General features: G+C 49.6%; 1 long non-coding RNA gene across 1 annotated transcript; it reads left to right on the top strand.

Annotated features, from left to right (window-relative positions):
• The first annotated feature begins 9,996 nt into the window (after positions 1 to 9,996).
• On the top strand, positions 9,997 to 12,576 carry LOC138920290 (uncharacterized). The gene is made up of 2 exons (XR_011431168.1): positions 9,997 to 10,372; positions 10,534 to 12,576. It is a non-coding gene; the product is annotated as an uncharacterized lncRNA (long non-coding RNA).
• Positions 12,577 to 19,687: the final 7,111 nt, after the last annotated feature.

The following is a 19,687-nucleotide window of genomic DNA, read 5'->3' as shown; positions in this document are numbered from 1 at the left end:
ACAACTAAAAAATATACAACTAAAAAAATATACTGGGGGGATTTGGGGAGAAAAAAAAGCAGAAAACAAAAAAGATTGGCAACAGTTGTTAGCTCAGGTGCCAATCTTTAAAAAAATAAATAAAAATAAAGGAGAAACAGAGAAAATGATAATAAAAACACCAAAAAAAAAAGTCTACAGTTTCAAAAGAACTTCTTTTCAGAAGTTCAGATGACATGTCATAAATATGCAGGGGAAGTGGGAGGCTTGTGTCTTATCAAGATTCGAAGAATTTCCGGAACTGGAGGCCGTTCTGTTGGGGGTTGTTGGTCAAACTGAGGGGGTGAGCTGTGAGCACGTGGGCATGCCCGGGAGCCTGCAGTGGTCCAAGAGCCCAGTTTCAGAGTGTGCCCTGGTCTAACCTGGAGTAACAATCGGGACTGTGGGAGGCTCCAGAGCGGACTTTCAGCCGTCCTGTTCCTGGAAGAGAAATCGTATTGCAGGGATGGCCTCAGACCCTACCCACCCCTACGGCTTGCCAAGCTGGGCCGCAAAGTTCCAAAGGAAGGGGCAATTATCCCCATTTTACTGAGGAAACTGGTCTGCCCAGAAAACATGTCAAACGCCTCCCGGCTCTGCCTGCCTCTTGGTTTGGAAGTAAACCCTGCAGCGAACTGTGACACTCTCCAAAGACTTCCCCCTCGGGTGAAAGCCAGCTCAGCCACCCCTCCGCCACGAAAAGAGCCCCGCGGCTTTGCCGGAGCCCATGGGCGCTGAGTGAGGGAGGTCAGCGTAGCTGAGCCACGGGGAACGCAGAGCCCAGGACGTGACCCCTGGGTGGGTCACAGGGCGGGGTCTCTAATACACAAGATGCCATGGCCACAGCTCCCAAGGGAGATATAGCATCTCCCATTGTACATCCTGAAACGTTAGAAATTACTCCACTCCCAGACTGGTTAGAAGTTGTAAAATAGCAGAGATTAGATAAAAAACCTCATTCAGTTTCTTTGGGAAAACTTCCAAGTGGACTGAAAGCCCAATGCAGAGTTGTACAATTACAGAGTTGAGGGGGCCACGGGGCTGAATCTCAAGGGAAAGTAGGGTGACAGGTCCCGGTCTGCCTTCATTTTTACCTGGGAAGCTACCAAATTGTTTAAAATGAGGGAACTTGCTGAGACTTTATGGGAATATAAACTCTACATCCCATAAATAACCGGAACCAGACAGGGATTTTCCCCAGAGGAGGAAGGGGACAGAGGGGTGGGGAAGGGTGGGCGGGGAAAGGATGGAAGTTTCTTTTTATTTGATGGGGTGGACGAATGGGAGGTGGAAGTCCTGAATCATCTTATTAGGAATAATGACCTGGATTTATAGGGTGGCTTTCTTCTGAAGATCTAAAGACATTTCCATACCTGCTATTTGGTTTCTGTTCACAGCAACCTGAGAAACAGACACTGTTGTGAAATAAACATCAAATGCATTAAAGCATCACACAGAGTAGTTTCACTGCCCGAAAATCCTCTGTGCTCCACCCATTATCCCTCCCTCCTCCAACCCCAGGCAAGCCCTGAACTTTGTGCTGTCCCCATAGTTCTGCCTTTTCCAGGATGTCACAGAGTTGGAATCTCTCAGTGTGCATCCTTTTCAGATCGGCTTCTTTCATTCAGTGATGTGCATTCCAGGTTCCTGTGTGTCTTCTCATGGCTCGATAGCTCATTTCTTCTTAGTGCCAAATAATATTCCATCGTCTGATTGAACCACAGCTTACTTATCTCTTCACCTACTGAAGGGCATCTTGGTAGCTTCCAAGTTTTGACAATTATGAATAAAGCTGCTATAAACATCTGCGTGCAGGTTTTTGTGTGGACACAAGTTTGCAGCTCCTTTGGGTAAATACTGAGGAGCGGGGTTGTTGGATCACCTGGTGAGAGTAGTTTAGTTTTGTAAGAAGCCGCGAGACTGTCTTCCATTTTGCATTCGACCAGCAGTGAACGGAGCTCCTGTTGCTCCACTCCTTTCCCATGGGGCAGGCCTCGGCGGGAACACCAAAGGGCCCGAATAAGCTGGGAGGACAGCCTCTCCTCAAAGCTGCGGCTGCTGAGAACTGCAGGAAAGGGACCCCTGGGTGTCAGACCCGGTCACGTTCGCAGGGGGTCCCAGAGAAAGTGTCTGATGTCCTAAGTCAGCAGTGGGCACAGTGTCGTCTCTGAGACCCTGTGGGCACAGGTGATAGGTCCTTCTGTTTCACTGATTTGTTCAAGCATCAAATAAGACTGAGCACCTACCGCGTGCCAGACACCCCGCTGGCGCATCAGTCTCCCCCCAGCCCGCGCCCCATCTCCAGCCTCAGCTTTTGGTCAAAGCAGAAATGATGCTGGTGGTGGTGCCTTTTAACTCAAAGGGTCACCTCAAGGGGGGTGGTGACGAGGCTCAGTGCCTGCACCTCCAGGGGCCCTAACACTCGACTCTGCCTTCACAGAAACGTTTGTCATGTAGCTGTGGACACGGAGGCATGGAGATGTAAAAATCCGAACACAGGGACATTACACAGGACCAGTGACATGTTTCCTTTAAACAAAAATAAACGAGTAGATAAATACGTGGAGATGGGAGGCGCTTTTAGAATAGAAGAGAATTCAGTGGTCTAACAACCTAGCGCCACGTGGGGCCCTTGTTTGATCTGATTTTAACAGCCAAAAAGGCATTTTAAAGATAATCAAGGAAGTCTGAATATGCGCTGGGCATCAGATGGCATTAAAGGGTTTGTTAGAGGTAATAACGTCGTGTCTGTCACAGTAAAGAATAAATGTCCTCTGAGTTTAGGGATGTGCACGGAGGGAGCAAGAAGTAACATATGCAGTCCATTATTTTCTCTAAAATACTTCAACAAAAACCAACCCACCAACCAACCCGCCCAGGCCAGGTGGGGGCTAGATGCTGGCTCTCAGACTTGGGCAAACATTGGAGTCCCCTGGAGGAATTGTTCCACACAGACGTGCGGGCCGCCCAAGCTTCCTTCTGATGCCTTGGGGCCGCGGTAGGGTCTAGAACATGCATTTCTAACAAGTTCCAGGTGATGCTGACGCTCCCTGCTGAGAGTCAGAGAAACACCATCTAAAGAAACAAGATTGAAAATGCTGAGAATCTTTGGAGCTGGGTTTGGGGTCCGTGGGGTTTCCTCTCTACATTTGTGTGCTTGAAATGGTTTCTAGACAATATATTCTCTACGCCTGTTCAGAGTTGAAAACTCACTGACAATTCAGAAATCAAATTCTTGCCAATATCTTCCTCGACCCAAACCTTCCATGAGAAATCAAGTAGCCACTCAGTGGAAACTCAAGCAGCCCAACCACCGAGAGTCATTCTCATCTCTCTTCTCACCTTTCTGCAGAGATGCTGGCGAGGGGGACACAGGCATAGTCAGACCCTGGGAGGGAAAGAGAACAGGTGGGGTGGCCCTGGCAGTGTACCACAATGGGAAAATCATGTTCAAATGATGAAATTTAATAATAATCCACGTGCAGATCAGTCGGCTGCTAGAGCATTCAGTCCTGTTTGCTGGACTACAGAATCCCCCTGCCACACCACCTACCTCCCCTCCCCAGGGAGAAAAACACCAAACAGTGGTTTAAACAAGAGAATCATTTGTTTTTCTTTCCTCTCAGGCGCCCCGAGCTGGTCAGAGGCTAGTCCCCTACTCCACTGGCCTCATGGCCTGACACGGAGAAAGGAGGCGGATGGGACAGGATGAATCCGGAGGGTTCCCGAGGCTACGAGACTCCCGGACGTCTCCATCAGCGGTCCGCTCCGCCTGCTGGGGTGGCAGAGAGATGGGCCTGCACAGACTCACAAAGGGCACAGCCTGCAGGAGCCCGAGGTCTCCACTGGGCATGTGGCCCGCAGAAAACGTAGCAAAAGGACCACGTTCCTGCGCTTTACGCTCCGGACCCAGCGAAGCCCCAGGACCCGGCCTTTCCAACCAGTCCCGGCCACTCTAGCAAGTCTCCTGTAAGGTCCTGTTGCCCTAGCCCGAAAAAACGGGACAAGAAGTACCTCGTCACCCATTAGCAGTGCAGGATTTGAAGTCAGGGCTTCCAGCAAAAAGAAACGAGGGACCGTCGCCTGTCCTGCTCCGTGACAACGCTCCTTGGTGCGGGGGCAGAAACGGGCCTCAAGGTCAGCCTGCAGGAAAAACAGGCACGAGTTCACATCCCGCCTCCTTCCAAAACGGGGGAAGCTGGCAATTTCAGGCTAATCCACTTCCTGCAATTGTGCTTACCTAACTATAGCCTACACCTGAGCATCAAAAATCCCTTCTGAGACCCACGACAACCCCCGGCACTGACCCGGCAGATGCCGGGATCCCGGGCGTAGGAGGGGAGGGATGGAGCTGGCCAAGTGTCCCTCCGAGGTGGCATGGGCCTCCAGGCAGCAGTCCCCACCGCGGGAGGGCAGAGGCTGTCCCTTGCCCCAAGGCCATTTGGGAGAGATTCTCTACCTTGGTCTGCGAGATGAACTCTGTCTTAAGGCCAGAAAGACCTCTGTTTATTTAAAATAAAATGATACAATTAATACATATGCCTTGTAGAAAAATTACAAAATGTAGATTAGACAAATATCTTATTTCTACCATAAGCTTTACTAACTATATAAGTGTGTATTGTGTGTATGTGGTGTGTGGTGTCTGTGTGTGTTGTATGTGTTGTGTGATATGTGTGTTGTGTGAGTGTTGTGTGTGATGTGGTATGTGTGTGATGTGTGTGTTGTATGTGTGTTGTGCGTGTGTTGTGTTGTATGTGTGGTGTGTGTGTTTTGTGTGTGATATATGTGTGTGGTGTGTTTGCTGTGTATTGTGTGAGTGGCACGTGAGTGTGGTGTGGTGTGTGTGTTGCGTGTGATGTGTTGTGTGTGTTTTTTTGTGTGATATATGTGTGGGGTGTGTGTATGGTGTGTGTGTGGTGTTTCTTGTGTGTGGTGTATGGTGAGTGTGGTGTGTGTGGTGTGTGTGGGGGGCACAGTGCCCATATTATTTGGTGTATTCTGTTTTTTTGCGTATGTATAACTGATTTTAATGTGAAAACCTGAAGGGAACCCTCAGTTTTCGAGAATCTTCACTCCTTGATGAAAGCCTTAAAATACCTGAGATTCAGGAGATGGAGCCTGGCAATGCCAGCTTTGACCCCACTGGGCAATTAGCGTTCACAGTGGTGCTGTTTTAAACACAGTCTCCAGGCATTCAGGCTAAGCCGAGCTGGGCACATTGGGAACCCTGCTCCCCTGCCGCTGGCCCTGGAGGGTCAGTAAGCCCCTTGGGTCTGGAGGACAGCTGGCCCTCGTCATGGTCCTCTGCAGCGGGCCCAGGGCTGTGCCCAGTGGCCACTCCCCTTCCACGAGAGGTGGGGAGAGCCCGGCTCTGCAGGTGCTTTCCTGTGCTTTCCCTCTGTGGATGGGAGAGCGGACGGCAAGCCAAGCCTGTGCCCAGGAGTCGGGGAGCAGCGGGGCGTGGTGTGGGGGAAGAGGGGAGGAGGGAGGAGGAGGGGGAGGCAAGGCTGAGGGGGAGGGGGAGGTGGGGGGGGTAGGAAGGCAGTGCGGAGACAGGGGCGCCCAGCCCCACTGTGGGGAGACTGTGTGCGCTGCCACCTCCCACGCAGGGAACCACAGACCCCTCTTCCTCATGTGAACGGTACTAGAGGGGGCAGGCGGCTTCGAGACCAGCACACAAACACTTTTAATCACATCGTCTGTCGGAAATGACATTACACCCGCAGGGCGGATGAGCAAAATGACCCTTCATATGGGCCAGCCCAGGAAACCAGCCACATGCCCAACTATGTCTTTACTGAGATGGGGCCGAGATCCCCACAACATGCTGAGGGGTGTGCCTTTGAGACCCTGGCGTTGGGAGGCAGAGGCTGGGCCTGCAGCATCAACACAGCTGGGCTGTTACTGGCTCCCCCTGCTCCTCCCTAGTGGACAGCACCCAGGCCCTGCTCTAGGTCCACTCTGTGGGGTGCAAAGGTGGAAAGAGAGGGGAGTATGGGTGGCCTGGTGGATGGTGGCCCCAGTGACCAGCCCTCCCAGGATCCATGTCCTTGGCGGGCCCAGCCAGGACCTGCTTTAACCCATGGAATGTGGCAAAAGTGATGCAATGCCAGATCCCAGATTAAACCCCAAGAAGGCCTGGCAGCCTGGGTCTCCCCATAAGCAGTATGGCTGCCTGCTGGAGAGACCCTATGGGGAGGCAACAAGGAGAAGCCTGGGCGGCATGGAGTTTCCCCAGCCCCGCCTGCTCACCAGCTGACTTAGGCCCCCTGCCTGTTCGGTCCCAATCTCTGGCCCTCAAATGGCAACCCAGCAGACCCCGAAGACCTGCACCTGGCTGGCTTCCCCACCCCTCCTTGGGTTTCTGTGTTTGCCCCTCCATCCTGACCCGCCCCGTAAGTCAGTTGTGCATTCGCTGTTCTGGTCCTCGGCTTCCACGGGACACAGCAGGAATCAGATAGTCTGCATCCAGATAAGACACACCCGAAAGAGATGCTTACACTGGAGCGCAGAGGACCTGGACCTTGGCTGCTCAAGGAAAAAGGTGAAATGTCTGGATGAAGTATGAGCAGATCTGCAAAACGGCCGTCACCCAAACGCCTTTAATGGGAGGGTAGATGTCCGTGTTCTGAGGGCTGAGTTTTCTTTCTAAAGGCGGAGATAAAGCATACCAGTGGTCCCCAATCCTGGCTGATTGTTAGCATCACCTGGAAAGATATTTCAAGGGTGTTTAAGAGCATTTGAAACACAGGTCCCCAGACCTGAGGTTCTCATGAGTGTCTGTGTTTGTGAGCCCTGGACCTTGTTGGCTTATTGAGATGCCATCCAACAACCGGTCCTGTAGTCTGATGCTGTTACTTCTGTTTCTCTCGCCCACTCAGAATGAGCCCTTAACAACAGCAAATCATGTCATTTTCATCCGTAGAAAGAAAATAATGGAAAGACCTTATTACTATTACCATTCGCTCTGTATTTGTATCTCACATTTCATTGAAAAACTGTCTTGTTCTGTAGAGATGCGAGTATTTGGTTTTAAATAATTCAATCTTGATTCTTGTTGACGCTGTTTCTTAATCATGAAAAGAGAGGGTTGATAGTTAAAGGTTTGAATAGCCTAAAAGAAGGTCATATCCATTTGTGTTTAAAATCAAGTAGGATTTAAAATTCACTTTCACAATAAATTCAGCTCATTTTTATTGAGTCCTAGTTGTTACTCAGTGCCAGGCTCTGTGCTCAGCGGGAAGCATTTAACCCTCCTGAGAACGAGGAGATGGGTCCTGCTCCGCATCCAGCTTGCGGGGTCACGCAGCACGTTCACTGCAGTGACGGGAGCATGTGGGGGGCCAGGGGACCACCCTTGTGACACTCTCTTTTAAGTTCTTGATAGAAGCAAGAAGAGGGAAGGGGGACTCTAAAGACGCGAGACGACAGCCTCTCCAGGTCTATCCTGGGAGCCTTGGGGAGAACGGGGACCCCAAGGAGGCAGGCTGCTCCCTGGACCGTGAAGCGACCTGCACCATGGGCACAAGCACGCCCCAGCTCATCGAATGCTCACAGATGAACACCCTCAGGTCACCAGCACCTTGATGATTAAATAGAACATGACCAGGTTCCAAATGCCCCTTACCCACCCCTTTGCAATCACTATCCCCCCAAAATACCCATTCTGCTGGTTTCTGTGCCCGTGCATGAGTTTTTCTGGCTTCTGAAGGTTGGAGATGCAACCACGCCGTGTGCTCCTTTGTGTCTGGATTCTCTGGCTCAGCATCACGTCTGGAGACTCACTGGTGTTGCTGCTTGGACCAGTAGCTCCATCATTCTCCTGCTGGCGGTAACCTTTCTTGTCAGCAGGCCCCCACCAGGGTAAGCCTCCCACCCTCCGTTGGCATTGGGCAGTTTCTGATTTGGAGCTTTTGTAATAAACTTTTCACACACGCTTTCGTGCGTGTCTCCTGGTGAACATGTGTACACCCACGCACGCTCTCGGGCACGTCTCCTGGTGAACACGTGGACACACTTCTGTTGGGCATATTCCTGGGGGGAGTTTCTGCATCACGGGGTTAGCATATGCTCAGCTTTAGCAGGTGTTGCCAAACGATTTCCTAAAGTAGTCGTGTCAGTTTACCCTCCTGCCCGCGGTGAACGAGAGCTCCACACATCCATTACTCGTTATTTGTTGTTCCTCCTTCTTGATTTGTAGGCCTTCTGTACACATTCTGGCTACGAGCCCTTTTCGGATATTTGTATAAATAACAAATATCTTCTCAACTCCCTGGCTTGCCTTTTTATGCTCTTAGTATTGTCTTTTGAGGGACAAAAATCTGTGTTTATAGCCCTTTTTACATCCAGTTACTGGTTATTTCTCCTCTTCCCTCTTTCTCCTCCTCTCTCTCCTCTTTCTTCCCTTCTTCTCTCTCAGTCTTTCTGGAGACTTAAATTTGCTATTCTTTTTCTAGCTTTTTAAGAGACTCACATGAGTAATTAATTCAGTCTTTGTCCTTTCTTAATAAGTAGGTTTAAGGCCATAATTTTCCTTTTAAGTACTGCTATCTTTCCATCGCACAGTCTTGATATGACATTTTTTTTTTAAAGATTGGCACCTGAGCTAACAACTGTTGCCAATCTTTTTCTTTTTCTGTCTGCTTTTTCTCCCCAAATCCTCCCAGTACATAGTTGTATATTTTAGTTGTGGATCCTTCTAGTTGTGGCATGTGGGACGCCGCCTCAGCTTGTCCTGACGAGTGGTGCCATGTCCCCGCCCAGGATCCCAAACAACGAAACCCTGGGCTGCCGCAGTGGAGCGTGCGAACTTAACCACTTGGCCACGGGGCCGGCCCCGATATGACATATTTTTATTAACATTCCATCTAAAGCATTTTCTAATATTCATTGAACTTTTTTGATCAATGGGTTATTTAAAAATGTATCGCCTAATTGAGAGTTACCTTTCAATTGTTGATTTCTAACTTAACTCCACTGTGGCCAGAGAGCACAAGATGTATGATGTCAGTCCTTTCTGTGAGCTTAACGTTTGTGACTCTGGCCAAGGCCCCACCACCCCAGAGTCCCAGCTCATCCACCACTGTTCCGTGTCCTTGGAGGAGAGGAAAACGCTCGAAAACTGTGTGCAAACATAAGCTTAAAAGTCACTGCAGTGAAAAAGTCCAAAGAATATTGGAATACTCCCTCCAGGAGGTAAGGTTAATTCCACTCTCCCTCTGCCCCTTGAGAATGGGCTAGACTTCGTGACTTCCAGGATAGAGCTGGAAAAGAGAAAAGTAGTAACTTGACAGTGGAGAAATCAGACATCACCTTAACCCGTGATGAAGGGTAACATCACCCACGATGTTGACAAGTGTCACGTACTCCTGAGAAGATGCCAGGAGCTTCACCTCTGTGGTTTTCTTTCTTTTTTTTTTTCTTTTAAGATTGGCACCTGAGCTAACAACTGTTGCCAATCTTCTTCCTTTTTTTGTGCTTTTTCTCCCCAAATCCCCCCAGTACATAGTTGCATATTTTAGTTGTAGGTCCTCCTAGTTGTGGCATGTGGGACCCCGCCTCAGCATGGCCCGACGAGCAGTGCCGTGTCTGCGCCCAGGATCCGAACCAGTGAAACCCTGGGCCCCCGAAGTGGGGCGCGTGAACCCAACCACTTGGCCATGGAGCCGGCCCCTGTGGTTTTATTTTTAAAAACTCATAACCCAAGTCTAATCATGAAAGAAAAAATCAGACAAAGCCAGCTTGGGGGACACTCCACAGGACACCTGGCTAGTCCTCCTCAAGACTGCCAAGGTCATCAAAAATGAGGAAAGACCGAGAGACTGATCATGGCCAGAGGAGACAGGCGAGGCATGACAACCAGATGCCATGTGATACCCTGGACTGGATCCAGGGACAGAAAGAGGCCATTAACGGAAAAGCTGGTGACACTGAATAAACTGAGGGCTTTAGTTGTGACAGGTGTACCAAGACACTTAACAAGGAGGGGAACTGGGCGAGGGCTGTGTGGAACTCTCTGTACTGTCTTTGCAGTTTTTCTCTAAATCTAAAACTATTCTACACGAAATAGTCTATTAAAAGAAGAAAGAAGAGGAGCTCCTGCACGGGGTGCTCCCGCGTCCTCGGCTCCCACATAGCGCTTTCTCTCCACCCGCGATCGAAGCTGGGGGCTTGTGGTGGGTGGGTTCTCCCCAAGAACCTCCATACACTCGTGCCTGGACCTGGCGTGCAAAGAGGGGGCTGGACCTGGCGTGCACAGAGGAGGCTGGACCTGGCGTGCAAAGAGGAGGCTGGCTCTCACGGACCGAATTCCATCAGCATTGACAGTATCATCCAGAGCCTACGACTTTGGGTTGTAAAATTTAGATTGATTATTTTTGCTAGTGAGAGGCAAGCACTGGTTTGCTCCTGCTCTCTCTCAGATCCAAACCAGCCCAAATCTTAAAGTGTAGTCCTATTGGTTTGGGAAATTTTTCTCTTTTTATTTGTACCTGTTGTATTTTTTGTTTTCAGGTCTCCCTGCAGTTCCAGGTGGAAACAGAATCACAAGTGGCGGAGTCCTGTGAAAAGGCTTTTCTCGGCAGTGCTGCTGTGAGATGGGGAAGGACAAAGTCACCGAGCCCCCAGAGAGAAGCCCGTTCTCCTGTGCTCGCCTGCCAAGCGGTGTTGCTGCAAGGGGCTCCTGTTATTTCAGACACACATAATGTGCAGGAAGGCACGTCCAATGAACCTGAACTTTAAATTCTACCCTGCTTCTCGCCACATCAGTGGTCCACAAAGGAGGGGAATTTTGCAGAGCATTGTCCAACGGTACTAAAACCTACGTCTTAGAAGAGTTGCCTCATTTCTTCCCTTTCAAACCAAGACAATGGAGTTGATTTGCAGGGGCTAAACACTGAACCTAAAAACAGGTAGGTGTAGGGGCCGGCCTGGTGGTGTAGTGGTTAAGTTCATGCACTCTGCCTCAGCGGCTCAGGGTTCACAGGTTCAGATCCCTGGCACAGACCTACACACTGCTTATCAAGCCATGCTGTGTTGGCATGCCACATTCAAAATAGAGGAAGATTGGTGCAGATCTTGACTCAGGGACAATCTTCCTGACCAAAAAAAAAAAGCCCCAAACAAACAAACAAAGAAAAACCAGGTGAGTGTAAAGGACGCTCATTCCTCTGTGGTCGCGACCACCTGAAAGAGCAGCAGACACGAGCCGTGAGCTGAGGAAGGGCCTTCAAGGAAGAAGGGGGAACTAAGGATGCAGGCTACCACGATCCGGGAGGGCTCCACACCCTCACCTGAGCCCCGGGGAAAGAGCCTACAGCTTGAGCAATTCACAAACCACGGGCGAGCTGCTCCTGTTCCAGGACACACGCGGGCGGTCAGGAGAGAAGGGAGGAAGAACCAGTGCTGCTTCTGCCGGCCGCCAGCCTCCTCCTGGGCCCCAGCTCCTGCCTTCTGGGAAGTTCAGCCGATGAGCAGCTCTAGTTCCTTTCTCATGATCTTCAGTGTCATGACCCCTGGGGCTCACCACACTAATCGTCTCCCTTCTCAAGAGAACACTGAAGCCTCCCCTGAAACAAAACGGCTCATCCACCCTGGAGCTCAGGGTGGGCCTGGGACTCCTGACTCACTCTGAGGACTGCCAATTCATCACCTGGTCCCAGCCCCTGAGAGCCCAGGTGGCTGGAAGCTTCTTGAGAACCCTCCATCTTCCCTCATTCTGATAGAACCTCAGAGCCAAATGTGTTGCTAATAAAAGATGGTGAGCGATACTCCCCCAAAACTGAAAGCAGAGTCTTGAAGAGATATGTGTATATGCATGTTCATAGAAGCATTATTCACAACAGCTAAAATATGGAAGCAATCCAAGGGCCCATCAGTGGATGAATGGATAAAGGAAATGGGGTCTATCCATACAACGAAATGGTATTCGACCTTTAAAAGGAAGGAAATTCTGACACCTGCCACAACATGGGTGAAGCTTGAGGACATTACGGTCAGTGAAATAAGCCAGTCACAGGACAAATACCATATGATTCCACGTATACGAGATACCTAGAGTAGTCAAATCAATAGAGACAGGGGCTGGCCCCGTGGCCGAGTGGTTAAGTTCACGCGCTCCGCTGCAGGCGGCCCAGTGTTTCGTCGGTTCGAATCCTGGGCGCGGACATGGCACTGCTCATCAAACCACGCTGAGGCAGCGTCCCACATGCCACAACTAGAAGGACCCACAACGAAGAATATACAACTATGTACTGGGGGGACTTTGGGGAGAAAAAGGAAAAAAAAATAAAAAATCTTTAAAAAAAAAAAATCAATAGAGACAGAAAGTAAAATGGCGATTCCCGGGGGCTGGGGGAAGGAGAGTGGGGACTTGTTGTTTAATGGGGACAGAGTTTCACTTTGAGAAGATGAAAACGTTCTTGAGATGGACAGTGGTGACGGTTGCACAAACTACGTGAACGTACTTAACGCTGTTGAACTGTATACTTAAAACTGGTTAAGATCACAAATTCTATGTTGTATGTATTTTGCTACAATTAAAAACTTTTAAAGATACTTAAGGAGCTGACTGTGGGTTTTCCTGTCTTCAACCTTGTATGGACATCAGTTGCTGTATTGGTGAAGGGTCGGGGCCATGCTGGCTGCACAGACACTGATTGTGGAGCTGCTTTTTGTGACCAGGACTCTGAGCTGGTGTTGGGGTACCCCCACCCAAGCCCCTCCCAAGTCACTGATGATGATGATGGTCGTGGTGATGACGATGGTGGCACCAAATGGTTAATTCCAAATGGTATTAATATCTCCACTGTATAACTGAGAGGATTGAAGCTAAAGGGCTTCACAGAATGCACCCACAGCCAAGTTCAGCAATTAAAATAAATGTGTGCGCACAGAGCAGGCCATCTCTGCAGGCCATCAGTCTTTCAGAAATGGTCGCATCAATTATTTTTGGTTCCAAGCCTTATTCCTCACATGTTTCTTCCGCCTCAACCTCAATCTCTTTGTTCTCAAACTACTAAGAAGATATGTGGTCCTGACCATCCAAAGCTAACAGAGTGCCTGGAGTCTGTCTGGATCTCTGGGAAATTCTAGGGCATTCTAAAATGAAGGTTTGATGTGTTTTGAAAAGTCCAGACATTTTCATCAAAGTTGTTCTACCATGTAAACCCCGTGGTAGGTGTGCTCATCTGTGCGCCATTGACCAGGAAACCAGGGTGTGGGGGGGCTGAGGGTCTGCCCAAGACCTGAGCAAGGGAAGGAGGGGGACGGTCTTGATCTCTCTCAGGAGTAAACTGATGACAGCTGGCTCTGAGGAAAAGGCATCACTGAGAGGAGGGCCGCCCCTCTCCCAGCTGGTGGGGAGAAGTCACATTTTGGAATAGCCCTACCTCCAGCACAGTTAAGGAGTTGGTGAGGCTGAACTTGACACCCTCAGCCACTGCTGGATGTCCCACTCCCTGGTGTTCCCTTCCCCCAGACCCAGCCCTGCTCCTGGGAGCCTCAGTCGTCTCTACCTGGGCCGTGGTGGGGGCCCTGTCGGCGTAACGAGGTCCACGCTGACTGTGAGCCTACATTCCAGTGATGACGTTAACTGTCTTCTCTTCTGTGGAAGAAATCTCCCGAGATTTCCAAATCTCTTTGCCTCCAAACAGACCAAAGATTCAAGGTGGGAAACTGACTGATGGCGTCTGGTAGAAGGAGGGACCCGGTGGACTAATTCTGCAAGCTGTCCAGGGGCCAGGCGCTGGGACGGCAAAGACGGGCATCTGACTGCTTTGGCACTAAGAGGAACGTGTCTTTTCAAAGCTTCAAACTGACCACATTTTTGAACAGTGTCTTTTACTTTAATCTTACACACACACAAGGAAGACTTAGAACTTCCACGGTCAGCAAAATGGGAATTCCAATGGGAATGTATAAATTCCCAGCAAATTCTTACCAGATATGCCCTGGAGCCCCCATGCCAACTGTGAGATTTACTCTACTGCCGTGTTTCTTTTAATGAATCAGAAAATGATGATGAAGATGAAGATGATATGTAAGAAGCAAAATCTGACCATGATTTTTCATAGGGAAAAAAATACCTTTAAGACCCTAGAGATTTCCTGAAATTCAGCTGCTTTGTTAGAGCAAAGAGTTCTCCTTTTGTTGGCTTAATAGTTGACAGTTGCTTAGGAAACTGAGTCCCCGTGTGGTCTCAGGACAGCACATGAGACACACCCAGGCAGAGCCTCATTCAGCCCGTCTGGGGTGGGGCCCGAGGTTCGTCACATCTACAGAGCTCCCAGGTGGTGCCTGCGCTGATGGTCTGCAGCCCAGGCTTCGAATAGCAAAGTTACAGGCACTGGACTCCCCAGTGTGCCCACAGACTGGTGGCCTCCGATCATCCAGGCCCACCCAGATGTTCTGATCAGAACTGGCATTGTAACAGCATCCCCAGGCGATTTGGGGGGCCACCCAAGAGACTCCAGTTTAGTGGGCATAGGGAGTGCCAGGATCCTCTACACTTACAAATCTCTAAAAGTGATTCCCACACAAGCAGAAAGAAGAGGGACGTGGGATGCAGGAAAACAGAGCCCTGGGCTCTGAAGTGACGTGGCCCCTGCATGACCACAGGTTCTCACTGCTCTAAAACATGTTGTCCCAGCAGCTAAGTTTGCTGGGGCTGCTATAACAGAGCACCACAGACTGGTGATTAGACAACGGAAATGCACCCTCCCACAGCTCTGGAGGCTAGAAGGCCAAGAGCGAGGTGTTAGCAGGGCTGGTTCCTTCTGAGGCTGTGGGGGAGAATCTGTTCCAGGCCTCTCCTTGGCTTGTAGGTGGCCGTCTTCACGTTCACGTGACGTTCTCCCTGTGCATGTCTTCGTGTGCAAATTTCCCTTCTACAAGGACTCCAGCCATATTGGATGGGGACCCACCCTATGGACCTCATTTTAACTTGATTATTCCTGCAAAGACACCATCTCCAAATAACGTCACATTCTGAGATACTGCAGATCAGTGTATGAATTTGGGGGAGGGAGCACAATTCGGCCCATGACACCCAGAAAGGTGCAGTCCAGGCAGCCCAGAGATCTCGCATGATGCAAGCACTGAAACCCTCTGGAACGGACCTGCCCCACGCACACTCAGAAGCTCTGCTGGGACCCTTCACGTGCGTGCCCAGACCTCTTCTTTCTCTGCTGTTGTCTCGGAACAAATGGACCACAAGCGCTTACTTGGGTGTGAGCTGTAAATGACCTTTTTGTGGCAAACAACTTCGAGGGCCCTGCACCTCGACCTCTGAGGTTTACCTACAATTTCACGGTCGAGAAAATTCACAGGCAAGAGTCCTGCAGTTCACAGCCCATGAGACAGCAGAGGGCTTGTTCGCATCCGCGGATGTGGGCTCGTTGCCGGCCACCTTCTCTCTACCCATCTGACGCCTATTCCACCACCTTTTACCGGGGAAAATTGAAAAACAAATGAAAGCTCAGTCTTCTGACCAATTGTGTCACTTGAACCCAATCTATAAACATAATAATGTAGGTTTTTTCGAGCTTGTACCTAAGATCATAAAGTGGAACTCTCTGAGAATCCCTAGCTTCATTTGGCGCAACAGAAGAACTGAAAACTAACCTTTTATCTCACGTAAGCGTGGTTAGCTGTGGCTTATTTGATTTTTTCGTATGTATGAAACAAAATATCCAGGAAACCTCCCAAATGAAGATTTATAAAAAGAGCTATTTAACGTTTAGCCCTGCGAAGGTCCCCTTGCCTCCAGTACGTTTCCGTTTTCGTTTCTTACTCCCCTCTCTCTTTCTTCTTCCTTCTGTGTGATTTGGCTTCATGTTGCTAATTTTCTCTAATTTTCAGACCCTTTTTTGTCCTTGTAATTTCCCATCTTTTCCTTTTACTTGTTCTAACTACACACTAGTTAGTAAAATTCAGAGCAGAAAAAATTTTTCCTTTGTCTTTTTCTGTCATTCTCTGTGTGCCCCTCAGTGGATTATAGGTGGGGCTGCGGGGGGCTTCATGTGGGAGGCCCGTTACAGGAGGATCGACGCCCATGAAGGGTCAGAACACATTAGGTGTCAGACAGCCAGGGAGCGGTGGAAGAAACAGCTGTGCTTCCATGTGGTGGAAAATAGCCACTGAAAATCATGGTTTTGATATTTTCTTTTGTTGGGGGGTGGGGGAAGATTAGCCCTGAGCTAACATCTGCTGTCAATCCTCCTCTTTTTGCTGAGGAAGACTGGCCCTGAGCTCACATCCATGCCCATCTTCCTCTACTTTATATGTGGGACACCTGCCACAGCATGGCTTGCCAAGTGGTGTCATGTCCTCACCTGGGATCCAAACCGGTGAACCCTGGGCTGCCGAAGTGGAACATGCAAACTTAACTGCTGCACCACCAGGCTGGCCCCATGTTTTTGATATTTTATGTCATGTTTTAATGGCATAAGGAAAAAAATACCATTTACTCCAATAAGTAGGACAGAGATTTTATGCCATACAACCCTAATTTGTACTACACAATATATGGTAGCTCCCTATAGATTTCACACATATGTATTATATGTGCCTACAAACACATAGACGGTACATGGCGTCTTCCTATATGTTGCATAGATAGATATTGTGTGTATGCACACACACAGAAACACATACACACACCCCATATGCCCTGTCATGCACAGCGCTAAGTGTATTGGCAACATCATCTCATTTATTCTTTGCAACAGCTCTGTGGGGGAGGTGTGTACTGGGTTGATAGTGTTCCCAAAAATGCCTGTCCACCTGGAATCTATGAGTGTGATCTTATTAGGAAATACGCTCTTTGCTGATGTACTCAAGCTAAGCTGAGGTCATACTGGATTAGAGTGGTTCCTAAATCCAATGACTGGTGTCCTTCTAACAAGAAGGAAGTCTGGGCCCAGACATACAGGGGAAAAGGCTACGTGAAGACAGAGGTGGAGATTGGAGTGAGGGGTTTACAAGCCCGGGAATGTCAAGGATTGCTGGCAACCAGGAAGGGCCCTCCCTAGAACCTTCAGAGGGAGCACGGCCTTGCCAACACCCTGATGTTGGGTTCTGGCATCCAGAGCCATGAGAGAACAAATTTCTGTTGTTTCAAACCACCCAGTTTGTAATACTTTGTGGTCCTTTGTTACGGTTGCCCTAGGAAGCTAGTACAAGGTGTATTTTTCCCCCATTCACTACAACAAGACAACTAGAATCAGTAGGATTAAGAAACTGCCTGGTTAATAGCTATAGAGAGAGAATTCAAATGCAGGTAAAGTGGTGCCCAATGGACCCAGGACCACAGGCCACACTGCCTCCCAGTTACTGGTAAATTTCACAGGAAAGAAATTCTTTGACATTTCAGCATTTATTTTGGATAGTTGAACAACAAATGATTTTAATTTTCTTTGTTGTACTTTTTTGCAGTTTCCAGTTTTTTATCGTGTACATGTATAACGTTTATAATCCAAAGAAGAGAACTGTTATTAAAGAATTACGCCTCCAAGCCGGGGAGACCGTGGTCACAGGTGAGGGTGCCCTCCTCGCCTGTCCCTTCCAGCCGCTGCCTCAGGAGCCGGGTTCAGGTGAATCCAGAGAGCAGCGATTTCCCTCCCAGGAGAAAGCCCTACAGCGACTGAGCGGAGCAGCCAAACCACGAGTGGCTTCACCTCCCGGGACAATTCCGAGTTCGTGTTGAGTGGGATTTCCAGGAGAAAGCGGAGCCCATCCTTCAAGGCTTAGGCTCCCCAGAAGCTCTCCCTGATCACGGGCCTCATGGGAATTCTGCCTCACGCCACACCGGCCGGTGACCCAGCATGGCCCATGTCCCATTCCAGAAGGCAGGACACAGCACAATGATTTCCACCAAAAATGATGATCATTTCTATGTACCAGTAGAGGCTTTTGGAAATGCCACCCAGATGAGAGCTTGAATACAGTCTGTTCCCCACTTCCTCCCCACTCCTTCTCTGGAGTAACTACCAGGGGCAACAGCAGCGTATGGGCTGCCTCCCCCCGTGCCCGGGGGCTGCAGAGGAGCCAGATACCCTACCCAGAGGCCTGGTGTGAAGACGGCAGCCGTGTGCTTCTCCACATGGGTGCTCCTGAGAAAGGCTGACCCTGTTTGGACTGGCTCCCAGGAACCTGAGGGCTCCTGCAGACTTTTGGGAGGCCTGGAGCTGGCTCCCTGTTGGGCTGATGGCTCTCTGGCCCCTGCACAGGATAATTCAGTCTCTCGCCCCTCCCACCAAAGACCTAAAAACCACTGCTTCTCCCCCTGCCTCAGCCAAGACTCATGTGGCCTGTGTGCCGGCCCACGTGACCTTGCTGAAGGAAATCCTGGAGGAAGTCCTTCAAACAAAGGCTGCAGAAACCGGAACCTGGGGCTCAGAGCACAGCCCGCTGAGTCGAAGAGCCACGAGGATGGGCGTGGGCGGAGGACGCAGACAGGGAAGGTGATGATGCGCCTGGGTTTGCTCACATAGGCACCGAGAACGGTTTAAAATGAAGAGACATGCTGTATTCTAAAGTCTAGTGACGGCCTAGAACTACACGTTTTATATTATTTTGCGGGGTATTGGGGTAAAAGGAGGACAGAGGTAGTGTTTTCAGGGTTTCATATCGGTGTTTGGGGAGAGGAAGGAGGTGACTAAAATATTCTGAGGAAACAATTATTTAACACTTTTATGGTTATTAATAAATAAAGTTTTAATTATAGATGTTGGAAACAAGAAGTGGGATTGAAAAGTGTTTTATGTAAATTCCAACATGAAAGACTAAAAAAGGGAATAAAGAACATTTTGACCAAATGACAAACAATCTGGTAGGAAATGCTTCTTCAAAACAAATGAAGAGGCATTTCAAAGATGTAGTTAATAAGTATATGAAATTTATTGTCTGGGATATAGTAAAAAATATTTATTAGGTCTTTGTCCCTGGTTCCCCGGCTCACAGCTCCTAACCACCTCGGGCATCTCCAGTGTGATGAGAGTGTCTCTTGCTTGCTAATGAGATGGCTAGGGGCTGGGGGTCCCGAGGAGCTTCCCATGGGGGCTGATCTCCAGAGAGACCGAGGCCTGATTAGAGGGTTAAAGCTTTCAGCCCCACCTCCTGGGAGGCGAGAGGAGCTGGAAGTTGAGTTCACTCACCAAAGACCAACGATTTAATCAATCACACCTACGTAATGAAACCCTCACAAAAAACACCTAAACGATGGGGTGTGGGGAGTTTCCAGGTCACTGAGCACCCGGAAGTGCTGGGAGGGTGGCTGCCCAGAGGGGACGTGGAAGCCCCCCACCCCTGCCCACCTCGCCCTGCGCCTCTTCCGTTTGGCTGTTTATTTGTATCCTCTACAATAAACCAGTGATAGTAAGTCAACTGTCTTCCTGAGTTCTGCAAGTCTTGTAAGAAATTATCAAACCTACGGGGTCCGTGGGAGCCCCCAAATTTGCAGTTGGCCGGGCAAAAGTATGGGTGGCCTGGGCAGCCCGTTACAGCTGCTGTCAGAAGTGGGAGCAGTCTTCTGACGCTGAGCCCCTAACCTGTGGGGTCCGACCAACTCTGAGTAGACAGCGGCAGGAGTGAACTGAACTGAATCGTTGGACTCCCAGTTGTTGTCAGAAAAGTGGAGGTTGTCACTTACAAAATGCAGATTAAGACC

This window comes from Equus caballus, chromosome 23, assembly GCF_041296265.1.
Source record: "Equus caballus isolate H_3958 breed thoroughbred chromosome 23, TB-T2T, whole genome shotgun sequence".
Lineage (NCBI taxonomy): Eukaryota > Metazoa > Chordata > Mammalia > Perissodactyla > Equidae > Equus > Equus caballus.
The sequence above is the reverse complement of the archived record's forward strand: the minus strand, read 5'-3'. Positions and strand labels throughout refer to the sequence as shown.